Here is a 12,571-nt window from a genome sequence, read left to right on the forward strand (position 1 = left end):
ATGACCTTGCTTAAGTTAAAAAAAAAAATGATATTCGTACACTAAAATTAATCATTAATATATTTATATATATATATATATATATGTTCATACTCTGATTCAACGATAAAGCCCAGGTCCCAACAAAAGGCTCAACCCAAAAGGGTTGAGTCTCGCCTTGTACCGACCTCCTCCCTACGAAGTCGGTTCTTACCACGACTAACCCTAAAGAAGTCGGGGACGAAGATTAGCTGGCAGATAATCACTCATTCAAATGAGTAACTGTCCCTAAAATCTCTCTACCCACTTCCAGGAGCCATATCTCAACCTCCCTAAGTTAAAGGGGGCGGTTATCCACCTCAAAAGGCGGAACTACTTCAGTAGTGGTTATGGGTTCACCCCTATAAATACACTGACACCTCTCAGGTATCTCAGAAGTCCAATACTCTCTAGACCTATTTTACCCCTTTGTTGACTTTGGCATCGGAGTATCTTTGCAGGTACCACCCCCATTCTCCCTTACACAAGTCGGACGGGGGTCTCGGAGCACAAACACACTTGGACGTTTCATCGTTCAGACGATTGGGCTAATCAAACTTGTCCAACCCATTAATCTCCGGTTACCCATCGTAACATTGGCGCCGTTGCCGGGGACCCGAGAGATCAACCAGTAATGGCGGACATGTCACAGGAAGATGGTCATGTGGCATCAGATTCTGAACAAGAGAATCTAGATACCGGAAACAATGACGCAGACCTAACCCTTCACCAGGGAACCAACGACCAACATAGGGAAGGCACCTCCGGATTTAAAAATCCGAAGATGAACTCCTCCGAGGGGCGTGAATCAAAAAAGGATGGGGCACCCTATACAACCGAACTAATGGGGCTATTCCATGGCCATCAAGGTCGCTTGGAACAACTGGAACAGGAGCGGGAGCGACAAATAGAAAAGCACTTAAGAGAGGAGATGGAACGACGAAAAGAGTTAGAAGAAAAACTCTTAAAGCTAGAATCCTCCCTCAAAAGTCGGAACTCCCACGGCGACCGAGAAGAGTCACCCCCAGGAGGGGAGGACCCCTTTAGTGAGGACATAATGAGGGCAAAAGTTCCGAGAAACTTTAAAAGCCCTGATATGGACTTCTATGATGGAACCACAGATCCAAAGCATCACTTAAGCAATTTTAAAAGTCGAATGTATCTGGCTGACGCTTCTGATGCAACACGCTGCAAAGCTTTCCCGACCACCTTATCGAAAGCAGCGATGAAGTGGTTTGATAGCCTCCCTCCAAGGTCGGTCACCAGCTTTGAAGACCTCTCGAGAAAGTTCCTAATGCGGTTCTCCATTCAGAAAGATAAAGTAAAGCATGCACCGAGCCTCCTGGGAATAAAACAGGAGGTCGGAGAACCTCTACGGGATTATATGGAAAGGTTCAACAAAGCATGCTTAGAGATTCAAGACCTGCCCACCGAGGCAGTCATTATGGGGCTGGTAAATGGGCTTAGAGAAGGTCCCTTCTCACAGTCCATATCAAAAAGGCACCCCACCTCTTTGAATGATGTACAGGAGAGAGCGAAAAACTACATCAACATGGAGGAAAATGCCAGACTGAGAGAGTCGAGTTGGAGATCTGGGCACCCTCCCTCGATAAAAGAAAGGGAGAGGGAGCCCAAGAAGAAGGAAGACCTCGGTCTCGACAGACCCAGGAAATATCACTATTATACTCCTCTAAAGGTTTTCATAGTGGACGTATATAAAGAAATTTGCAATACTGAAAGGCTGCCGCCTCCCAGACCCATCAAGAATAAAAAAGGGGGGAGTCACAGCGACTACTGCGAGTACCATAAAATATATGGTCACTCAACAAACGACTGTTACGACCACAAGAATGTGATAGAAAAGCTGGCCAGAGAAGGCCGACTTGACAGATATCTCATGGAGAGGTCGGACAATCATGGAAAGAGAAAGCGAGATGATGCGGACAGAAGAGACCCACTACCGCAGACTCCGGAGAGACACATACATATGATCTCAGGCGGATTCGCGGGAGGGGGATCACCAAGTCCTCTCGCAAAAGACATCTCAAGCGAATCTACCAGGTCGGAAGTGAATCGCCCGACCTTCCTACCATCTCATTCACAAAGGAAGATGGGCAAGGAATAATCCCCAGACACGATGATCCGGTGGTGATAACCATGATCCTAGCCAACGCCCATCTCCACAAAACTCTGGTGAACCAAGGAAGTTCAACAGACATCCTTTTCAAGCCTGCGTTTGATAAACTAGGGCTCGACGAAAGGGAGCTGAGAGCCTACCCCGACACCTTGTTTGGGCTAGGCGATACGCCAATAAAACCACTGGGTTTCCTGCCCCTCCACACTACTTTTGGAAAAGGAGAAAAATCCAAAACTCTGAATATAGACTTCATAGTCGTTGACGTGAGGTCAGCATATAATGCCCTAATCTGCGTGGGGACCAGAAATTGGCAAGAAAGTGCTACAATGAAAGCCTGAACCTAAGGGGAAAAGGCAAAGAAGTCAACACCATAGAACTCAGTGGAGCAAGGGCCAAAGAAGAGTTGCGACCACAGCCAGGAGGAAAAATCGAGGAAATACAGGTCGGCAAAGAGGAAGGAAAAAATACCAACATAGGAGCCAACCTAGGGGAAACCCTGAAGCAAGGGTTGACTAAACTCCTAAGAGACAATTCTGACCTCTTTGCCTGGAAAGCCTCCGACATGCCTGGGATAGATCCGGAGCTTATGTCCCACAAGCTCTCGGTGTATCCAGGATCCCGACCTGTACAACAGAAAAGGCGCAAGCTCGGCCCTGAACAAGCTCTAGCGGAGGAAGAGCAAGTACAGGCACTCCTAGAAGCCGGCTTCATTAGAGATGTTAAATATCCAACATGGCTAGCAAACGTAGTGCTAGTCAAGAAGCAAAACGGCCAATGAGGATGTGTGTCGACTACACCGACTTAAATAAAGCGTGTCCCAAAGACCCTTATCCACTCCCAAGTATTGATACTCTAGTAGACTCTAGCTCGGAGTATCAATACTTGTCGTTCATGGATGCCTACTCGGAATATAACCAAATCCCTATGTATGAGCCAGACCAAGAGAAAACATTGTTCGTCACGCCCCGAGAAAATTTCTGCTACGTGGTCATGCCATTTGGACTAAAAAATGCAGGGGCCACATACCAAAGGCTGATAAACAAGGTGTTCGCCCCCACCTCGGGAGCTTAATGGAAGTCTACGTAGACGATATGCTAGTGAAAACTAAGGAAGAAGCTGATCTCTTGACAGACCTCTCGCAAGTCTTCGACACCATAAGGTTGCACGGGATGAGGCTAAATCCCGCAAAGTGTACTTTCGCGGTGGAGGCTGGAAAATTTCTAGGGTTCATGCTAACACAGAGAGATATCAAAGCAAATCCCGATAAGTGTAAAGCCATCCTTGAAATGAAGAGCCCAACCTACCTAAGAGAGGTCCAACAATTGAAAGGCCGACTAGCAGCTCTCTCCAGGTTCTTGGCAGGGTCAGCACTCAAATCCCTTCCACTATTTTCTTTACTAAGAAAGGGATGCCAGTTCAAATGGACTCCAGAATGTGAAGAAGCGTTCCAAGAGTTCAAAAGATTCTTGAGCCAATCGTCGATCTTGACCCGACCTCTAGTCGGGGAAGGTCTCATCCTATATTTGTCCGTAGCAGACAAAGCTGTCGCATCAGCCCTGATAAGGGAGGACGAGGTCGGACAACATCCGGTTTACTTCATTAGCAAAGTCCTGCAGGGCCCCGAGCTAAGGTACCACAAACTAGAGAAGTTTGCCTACTCCTTAGTAATAGCCTCACGAAGGCTACGGCCTTACTTTCAAGCACATACTATAAGAGTCCGAACGAACCAGCCCATGAAGCAAATCCTCCAGAAGACGGATGTTGCAGGGAGAATGGTTCAATGGGCAATAGAGCTCTCCGATTTTGACTTAAATTATGAAACCCGGACAGCGATCAAAGCCCAATGCCTCACCGACTTCATAGCAGAATACGCGGGAGATCAAGAGAAGCCAACTACATGGAAACTTTACGTAGATGGATCCTCAAACAAGACAGGAAGCGGTGCAGGCATAATACTGGCTGACGAACGGGGAACCCAAATAGAGGTATCCCTCAAATTTGAATTTCCAGCTTCAAATAATCAAGCAGAGTATGAAGCCCTGATTGCAGGGTTGAAACTGGCAGAAGAGGTCGGTGCAACGAAAGTGGTGATATACAGCGACTCTTAAGTGGTGACCTCCCAGATAAATGGAGAGTATCAGGCTAAAGACCCGAACATGAAAAGGTACTTGGAAAGAACTCTGGAACACTTAGGGCACTTTGCGGAAATCGAAGTTAAGCATATAACTCGGGATCTCAACAGCAGAGCAGACGCCCTCTCCAAGTTAGCAAGTACCAAACCAGGAGGGAATAATAGAAGCTTGATTCAGGAAACTCTCCAAGAACCCTCTGTGGTAAAAGTAGAGGACAAACGAGATATCCTAGAGGTAATTGGGCTAAACCTCGGATGGATGAATCCCTTGATCGAATACCTAAAATTCGACATCCTCCCCAAAGAGGAAAAAGAGATTAAGAAAATTCGGAGGGAAGCATAATATTACACCCTGGTGAAAAATATCCTTTATAAAAGAGGAATATCAACACCATTGTTGAAGTGCGTACCGACCTCAAGGACCACTAAGGTACTAGAGAAGGTTCATAATAGGATCTGCGAAAACCATCTCGGAGCCAGGTCATTAGCCAGGAAAGTAATCCGAGCTGGATTCTACTGGCCGACCTTGTAGAAAGATGCCACAGAATTTGTGAAAAAGTGCCGACCATGCCAAATGCACGCAAATTTCCACGTGGCTCCCCCCGAGGAGCTAATCAGTATAACTTCTTCATGGCCCTTTGTAAAATGGGGGATGGATTTGTTAGGTCCTTTTCCCCAGGCCCCAGGACAAGTCAAATACTTGATTGTGGGAATAGACTACTTCACAAAGTGGATAGAAGCAGAACCATTAACCACCATCACAGCCCAGAGAAGTCGGAGGTTCCTCTACAAAAATATCATCACAAGGTTTGGAATACCATATTCCATTACTACAGACAACGAAACCCAGTTCACCAACTCTACCTTCAAAAGCCTGGTGGCCAGTATGAAGATCAAACACCAGTTCACCTCGGTGGAATATCCACAAGCAAACGGACAAGCCGAGGCAGCCAACAAAGTCATACTGGCAGGACTAAAAAAAAGACTACAAGATGCAAAAGGAGCCTGGGCTGAGGAGCTACCACAAGTGTTATGGGCTTACCGGACAACGCCACAATCTGCCACTGGAGAAACGCCCTTCCGACTCGTCTATGGCGTAGAAGCCATGATACCAGTAGAAATCAGCGAACAAAGTCCAAGGGTGATTCTCCACGATGAGATCGGAAACATACAGGAGCACAAAGAGGAGCTCAAACTGCTCCCCGAAGTTCGAGAGCAAGCTCAGATAAGAGAAGCAGCGTTGAAACAAAGGATGACTACCAGATCCAACAAAAAAGTCATTCGAAGAAGCTTCACCCCAAACGACTTGGTATTGATCAGAAACGACATTGGAGTCAACAAATCGGGGGAAGAAAAACTCGCTGCTAATTGGAAGGGACCATACAAAATTAGAGAGGTCTTAGGAAAAGGTTATTATAAGGTGACCGACCTAAATGGCACCGAGTTACCAAGGTCGTGGCATGCTTGCAACATGAAAAGATACTATAGTTAAAAGCGAACTCTACTCCCTGATGTACTCTTTTCCCTACTTCACGATTTTTCCCAAAAAACAAAGGGTTTTTTTCTGAAGAAGGGTTTTTAACGAGGCATCATAGTAGAGCCTAAGGGAAATAAGTTGCTAAAAGCCCTTAGTAGTAGTAAAAGTACCTTTCCAAATAAATAAAGATCTTTTTCAAATATCTTTTATAAAAATTCCTTCTCGTTTATTTTCTTTCTACGAAACGCGCCGACTTAAGCTCGACAAAGCGTGAAAATCCCATGAACCGACCTAGATGGTCGTCAGGATAAAACGACGAGGTACAAGTCGGTGTAAAGAGGTTATAAAAGTTGATCGTAAGAAACTCGGAAACACTCTGACTCATAAGTCGAAATGAAAACCCAAGTAGAGAAGCTCGGAAACACTTCGACCCATAAATCGAAATGAAAAATCGAGAAGAAGAAAAACGCATCGCAAAAATAACCTAAGTCATAAAAACTCAATAAACCGCAAAGTTGAGTATAAGGAATAGTGAAAAAGAGATCGAAAAACCTATTAAAAAAGCCAAAAGACTGTCCTAAGTTCTCAAAGCGAAAAAAGCTCAGAAGGACAGACAGGCCAAAGGAAAAGGTTTTTCAAGAAAAAATCGAAGAAATTTTCTAAGTATCAAAAACAGAAAAAGCATGCACACGAAAGATAACTTAAACCCCTTATCCAAAAAAGGGGTATTTCTAAAATATTTTGTTTACGGCTTTAAAAGGCCAAATAAAATGTCAACTACCACCACCAACATAAAAAAAGAGAGAGTTTAAAAAAAGGAAACCCACAGGCCGGGCCCCCATATAGCCAACAAATTTTTTAAGCATCACCACAGGGAGTAGTCGGATCACCACTAGAATCAGGAAGATTGGCCGCAACGCCATCAGGACCAAGGAGAGGGGCACCCACAGGAGTTGGAAAAGAAGTCTCGAGAGCCTTGGAAGAACTCGGAGCGTCGTCTGGTCGGAGAGGAGAGTCTATGATTCTCTGACCCCGAGTCTTCAACTCGGACTCAGACACAGGTCGGGGAGGAGACACAATGGCCCCATCAATGACAATCTTGTCAGGGTCCAAAGGAGAGAGATCCAAATCGGGAGCAAGGACTCCGACCTGCTCCTGAAAAATCCTCCAAGCCTCCTCGGCTCCCTCAGCAATAGAGTCCTCCAACTCGGCGTAAGCAGTCCGAGAATTCAACAAGTCCTTCCTCACCTCCACGAGGTCCTTGAACAAGCTCAAATAACTCTCCTGCGCCTTCTTCCTCAAGTCCTCCTCCATATTGCATTAGGCTTGTAACTTGCTCCCCTTCTCCCGAAGGCCATCCCTCTCCTCCTTCAATTTAGCGACCTCCTCCTTCAACTCCTTCTCATGTTTCTGATACATGAGAAGCCTTTCCTCCAACTCTTCAACCCTCGAAGTTGAACCTAGAGAGTTAAGAGGAGTCTTCTCAAAAATATCAAGAAACTTAGTGCACACCGCCGCCGCCCTGATATTTTCCTGAGCCAGAATAGTGAGGTGGTTCCGGACAGAAACATCATCCATACCTATACGGGTATAGGGATAGATGTGTTTCCGGATAAATGCAGGAGCATCCACCTTAGCCTCACCTTCAAAAGAATAGGAAGACTCTAAAGTCTTGCGCTTCTTCTTGTCTGGCTCAGGAAAAGATCGGGGGGAAGGGGGCGGCTGAGAAGAGGCCGATGAGGAAACAACAATAGGACGAGAAGAGGTCCCCAAATTTTGGGAAGAAGGGGGAGGAAGAGGAAAAGGAGAGCTAGCTACCCTGGTGCTGCCGGTTCTGGCACGGGACCTCGCTTTGGCCTCCTGGACCCTCTGGTAAGATTCACTGGAATTCCTCTTCGCCATCTCTGAAAAAAGCAATTAGTAGCCAAAAAAGTCAGACAAGTCAGAAAAACAAGATACAAGTCAGAAACAAAGCAGAAAGACAAAGGCTACCTAATTGTGCCTGGACAAAGGTCGGCGACCCCTGGAGAAATTTTTTGGTATCCAGATATGGGGCCCTCCCCCACACTTCTCGAAGGAACCCCACAATGGCTGCCTCCACCTCATCCAAGTCATCCAAACCATATTTCTCACAGGGGGAGGCCTCCAACCAGTACAGAGGAAAGCGAGGAATAGAATTTTTATCCAGGAAAAAGGGGTGGTGACCCTCTACACCTTGAACTTTGAAAAAATAATTTTTGAAGTCATAGAAAGATTCATCAAAAAAGGTGAAAACTCTCCGACCTTGTATGGCTTGAAAAGACACCCATTGCTACTTGTTATTTAGCCCACTGAAGGGCTTGGTCATGTGAAAAAGATAGAAGAAAATCCTCAAAGAAGTCGGAAAATCTAAGGCATGGCTGATAAACTGGTAAATTTTCAGAAAACCCCAAGAATTGGGGTGAAGTTGGGTAGGAGCAACTCGGCAGTGACGTAAAACAGCTATTTCAAAATCAGAAAATGGAAGAAAAACACCCAAACGGGTAATCATGCTTTCATACATGTAGAAAAAATGAGGGACCTCCTCAGTATCCCTCCCAAAACAAACCCAGTCTTCCAGACCCGGGACCACCAATTCATACTTTGGCTCATCCTCCTCAGAAGTACAAATATGGTGATGAGTGCGAAGGTTGGTGATAAACTCGGCATCAACCAAGGGTTCCTCCCCCAAGACCGTAACATCAACCCACTGAGCAAGAACTTCTACAGAAGACATTTTTCCCTAGGGTACGATGAAAACCTACAAAGGAAAAAGAAAAAAGAATAAAAAACGAGAGTTCCTAAGGGGCATGGAATCTAACAGAAACCTACGGCGTCACCTTCTCCCTCTCCAAAGAAAATAAAAGGCATGCAAACAGAAGCACTTAATAAAAGGGAAGAAAGAACCAACCTTTGCCTGAAAAGGGATAGAGAAAGATGAAAGCCTTCAACGAAAGTGTTCCACGAATAGATACGAAAGTGTTCCACGAACAGATGAAAGGAAAAATTTGAAAAATTGAAGAAACGAAACAACGAAAGAAGGGGGAAGCACTTATAAGCACGTTAGGGGCATAATGGTAAAAATGAAAGCGGTCATTAATGAATGCACCGTTACCAAGATAATTAATACCTACGCATACCCCTAACGGACGCGACGTTTGATTAAACGTAACTGTAAAAATCAAAAGTCACGAAAATTCACGTCGGTTGCAAACAATCACGTCGGTTCCCTCACAAGTCGGTTACGACCCCGAGTAGAATACTCGAACCCAAATCTTAAAAGAAATTGGGCTCGAGTAGGGGCACTATTCATACCCTGACCCAACGATAAGGCCCAGGTCCCAACAAAAGGCCCAACCCAAAAGGGTTGAGCCTCGCCTTGTACCGACCTCCTCCCTACGAAGTCGGTTCTTACCACAACTAACCCTAAAGAAGTCGGGGATGAAGATTAGCTGGCAGATAATCACTCATTCAAATGAGTAGCTGCCCCTAAAATCTCTCTACCCACTTCCAGGAGCCATATCTCAACCTCCCTAAGATAAAGGGGGCGGTTATCCACCTCAAAAGGCGGAACTACTTCAGCGGTGGTTATGGGTTCACCCCTATAAATACACTAACACCTCTCAGGTATCTCAGAAGCCCAATACTCTCTAGACCTATTTTACCCCTTTGCTGACTTTGACATCGGAGTGTCTTTGCAGGTACCACCCCCCATTCTCCCTTACACAAGTCGGACGGGGGGTTTCGGAGCACAAACCCACTTGGACGTTTCATCGTTCAGACGATTGGGCCAGCCAAACTTGTCCAACCCATTAATCTCCGATTATCCATCGTAACAATATATATAATTTATTTTATTTTTAATATGTATTTATATTTTAATATATATTTTATGTCAATAACTGTTTTTAGTGGCTAATTTTTGTCTAACATAACATAATTAATTAATTAATTGCTATATTTGATTTGCAGCAAAGAGTTTGGGTGTATTTTTTGTGCAACAATTATTATGATTGCTTACTGAAAGAGACTACTAATAATTAGGTAAATTATTAAAGGCATACATTTTTGGGTGTTCGCGGTGCGGTTTGGTTCGGTTTTTGAGAGAAAAGTCATCCGATCCGATCGTTTAATTAAACTGCGGTTCGGTTTGGTTCGGTTTTTTTCTCAAGGTCATCCGAACCAAACCAAACCAAATAAAATCGGTTTGGTTTGGTTCGGTTTGTTCGGTTTTTTTCAATCACGACAAACACGAATACACAATAACTAACAAAGTCTTGATCTAATGAAATTTAACGACAAAAGAAATTCAAATACGACAATTAAAGATGTTTAAAAGTTCAGTAGTCAACACAACTGAAAGATAAAAATAAATTTTCAAGTCATGGACGGGTTGAAAGCGCTTGCCAGTGAATTGAAGTAGAAGACATGACTTCCCAACTCCTATAATAATAAAACAAGAAGGCTACATAAGTAACTTCTCTCCATAAATAAACTACTGCTCATAATATTACATATACACTTTGAACACAATACATATATGAAATGAAAACAAACAGACTACAACTTCAATTAGCTTTGTCACTGGTGCCTCAATTCATATTAATTGTTTCTAGCAACTAGGATTACAAGTAATACTGAAGTGCCCATTACAATCTCAAAGTTTTACATTTTTTTTTTGTTTTAACAAAAATTCCCATATTATACAATTTTAATGAAGTGACTACTATAATTACATTATGAAAAGTTGATTAGTCATTAGAAGCTGTGAACAACTGCAAAAGCATTAATAGTTCATATTTTGGATGTCAATGGTATTGGGGGAAAAATTGGGAACCAGATGGGATCAGCATCAAATCAATCCAGCTACGATATTAATTTTATGCACCAAATAAGATCATAAAAACACAAAGAAACTATAAGCTTAAAAAAGAGATCCCAAATGGAAGCTGGAAAAGCGCCACGCGTACAAAAGAATCAAGCATTAAAATTTCCAGAATTCTCAACAATTGAAAAGCTGAACCCCATGGGGTAATTAAGAAAATTGAACAATTATTATAATAAATTGATCATAAGATTCATAAAAGCTATATCATAAAAATCAGGGGAAATAATTGGAATTACCGTTATCACCGATGATGATGTTGGGGTCAGTGGTGTGGTGGGAGACTGGGAGCTGCTGTGTTGAACTCTTGATCATGGCCAGAACCCAGAAATTTATAACCAGCAATCCAACAATACCAAATTCTTAACAATAAACTGAATAATACGCTGATCTCAATACACTGAACAATAATTCAATAACCAGCAATTCCTGAACAAAACCTAAACAATGTCATCTAATTACTTGATGTTAACTATTTAAAACAAAATCTGTTTATGAGTGATTGTTATTGTTATTAGTATTATTGTTGTTAGTTGTGGTGGTGGTAAATAGCAAGTGTCAGATGAGTATTTCAGTAAATCAACAACAAATAAATTAAACCATGAATAAAAACCAGCAACAAATAAATATATACCGAAATGGAAATTGAACAACAATATACAAAAATCAACAATAAATTAAACCATGAACAAAAATTAGCAACAAATATACACTGAAACAGAAATTGAACAACAATGAATCAATGATTATTGAACAAAAATTGAATACCTAAATTGGAGGCTCCTTATCTGACTTGACTCGATGGCGGCTGCTATCCGTGTCTCCGCGAGGCCAGAAACGATGCTGTGGGTGGTGACGCGGGTGGTGCTGGCTCTGCGACGATGGTGTTGGCTGGTGCTGTCTGCGAGGAGGTGCTGGGACGAAAGGTTCGGCGGCGCTGTGTGAAAGACTGGAAGGGTTCGGTGGCGCTGGGAGGTGGTGAGAGGAAGGGGTTCATTAGCGCAGGGAGATGGTGGGAGGAAGGGGTTCACGCATGTTGGGAGTGGGAGGTGCTGGCTGCTGCGAGACTGGGAGTGGGTTTCGAAAGTAGAGAGCGCAGAGTGAATGTGAGGGTTGGCGGCTAGGTTAGGTTATGCTGTGAGGGGGTTGGGGGGTGGGGGGGGGGTTGGTTTTATTTGTTTTTTTTTAACCGGTTCGGTTCGGTTCGGTTAGGGTTTTCATTGTCAAAACCGAAAACCGAACCGAACCGCAATAAAAACAGCAAAATATAATTTTTTCGGTTTTTTCGGTTTTCGGTTTATTCGATTTTCGGTTTTTTCGGTTCGGTCGATCGGTTTTGTTCGGTCCGGATCGGTTTTGAACACCCCTAAGTCAAACCGTAGTTAAACTACTTTAATTAAATATACAAATAAATTATTAAAATTCAATGATTTTTCAGTTTCATATAATCAAGGTTTTGAAAATCAGACCGGTCATCGAACTACTCTAATTATTGGTTTATTAGTTCGATTAAAAAAACCGTTTATAATAAATACCTAATTCAATAAAAATTCAATGAATAAAGTAATTAGTTCTAAACACTCTTCTCCTGCATTTTTTTTACTTCAAAAGAGATTATAAACAACTAGTTCTATCAATAAAAAAAACTACAATGATATGCAATACCAAAAATAGGCCAATAATAAAGAGGTCTGCGACGCATACAAGTTTTTTTGGCTTAGAAGTCTTACAAATCTAATAAAACACACGCATTACATTTAATTAACGCATTACACACTTCCACATTCAAGAGTAAATAAAACGCATGTTATTCAACAACTTTCTGTTTCCAAAGCGCGCTACTCACCATGCATTATGAACGACTCTTCTTCTTCTTCCTCCATGAAAATAATTTTCTTGCCAAAT

General features: G+C 43.1%; 1 long non-coding RNA gene across 2 annotated transcripts; it reads right to left on the reverse strand.

Moving 5' to 3' along the window:
- Window positions 1-10,037: 10,037 nt before the first annotated feature.
- On the reverse strand, window positions 10,038-11,925 carry LOC107496893 (uncharacterized). Of its 2 annotated transcripts, none has more exons than XR_001593671.3 (3): window positions 11,435-11,925; window positions 10,906-11,106; window positions 10,038-10,224 (listed from the first exon to the last, which is right to left on the reverse strand). It is a non-coding gene; the product is annotated as an uncharacterized LOC107496893 (long non-coding RNA). The 2 variants fall into 2 exon arrangements; XR_001593672.3 differs by having other exon boundaries at window positions 10,906-11,095; window positions 11,435-11,920.
- Window positions 11,926-12,571: the final 646 nt, after the last annotated feature.

This window comes from Arachis duranensis, chromosome 7 (genome assembly GCF_000817695.3).
Source record: "Arachis duranensis cultivar V14167 chromosome 7, aradu.V14167.gnm2.J7QH, whole genome shotgun sequence".
Classification (NCBI taxonomy): Eukaryota; Viridiplantae; Streptophyta; class Magnoliopsida; order Fabales; family Fabaceae; genus Arachis; species Arachis duranensis.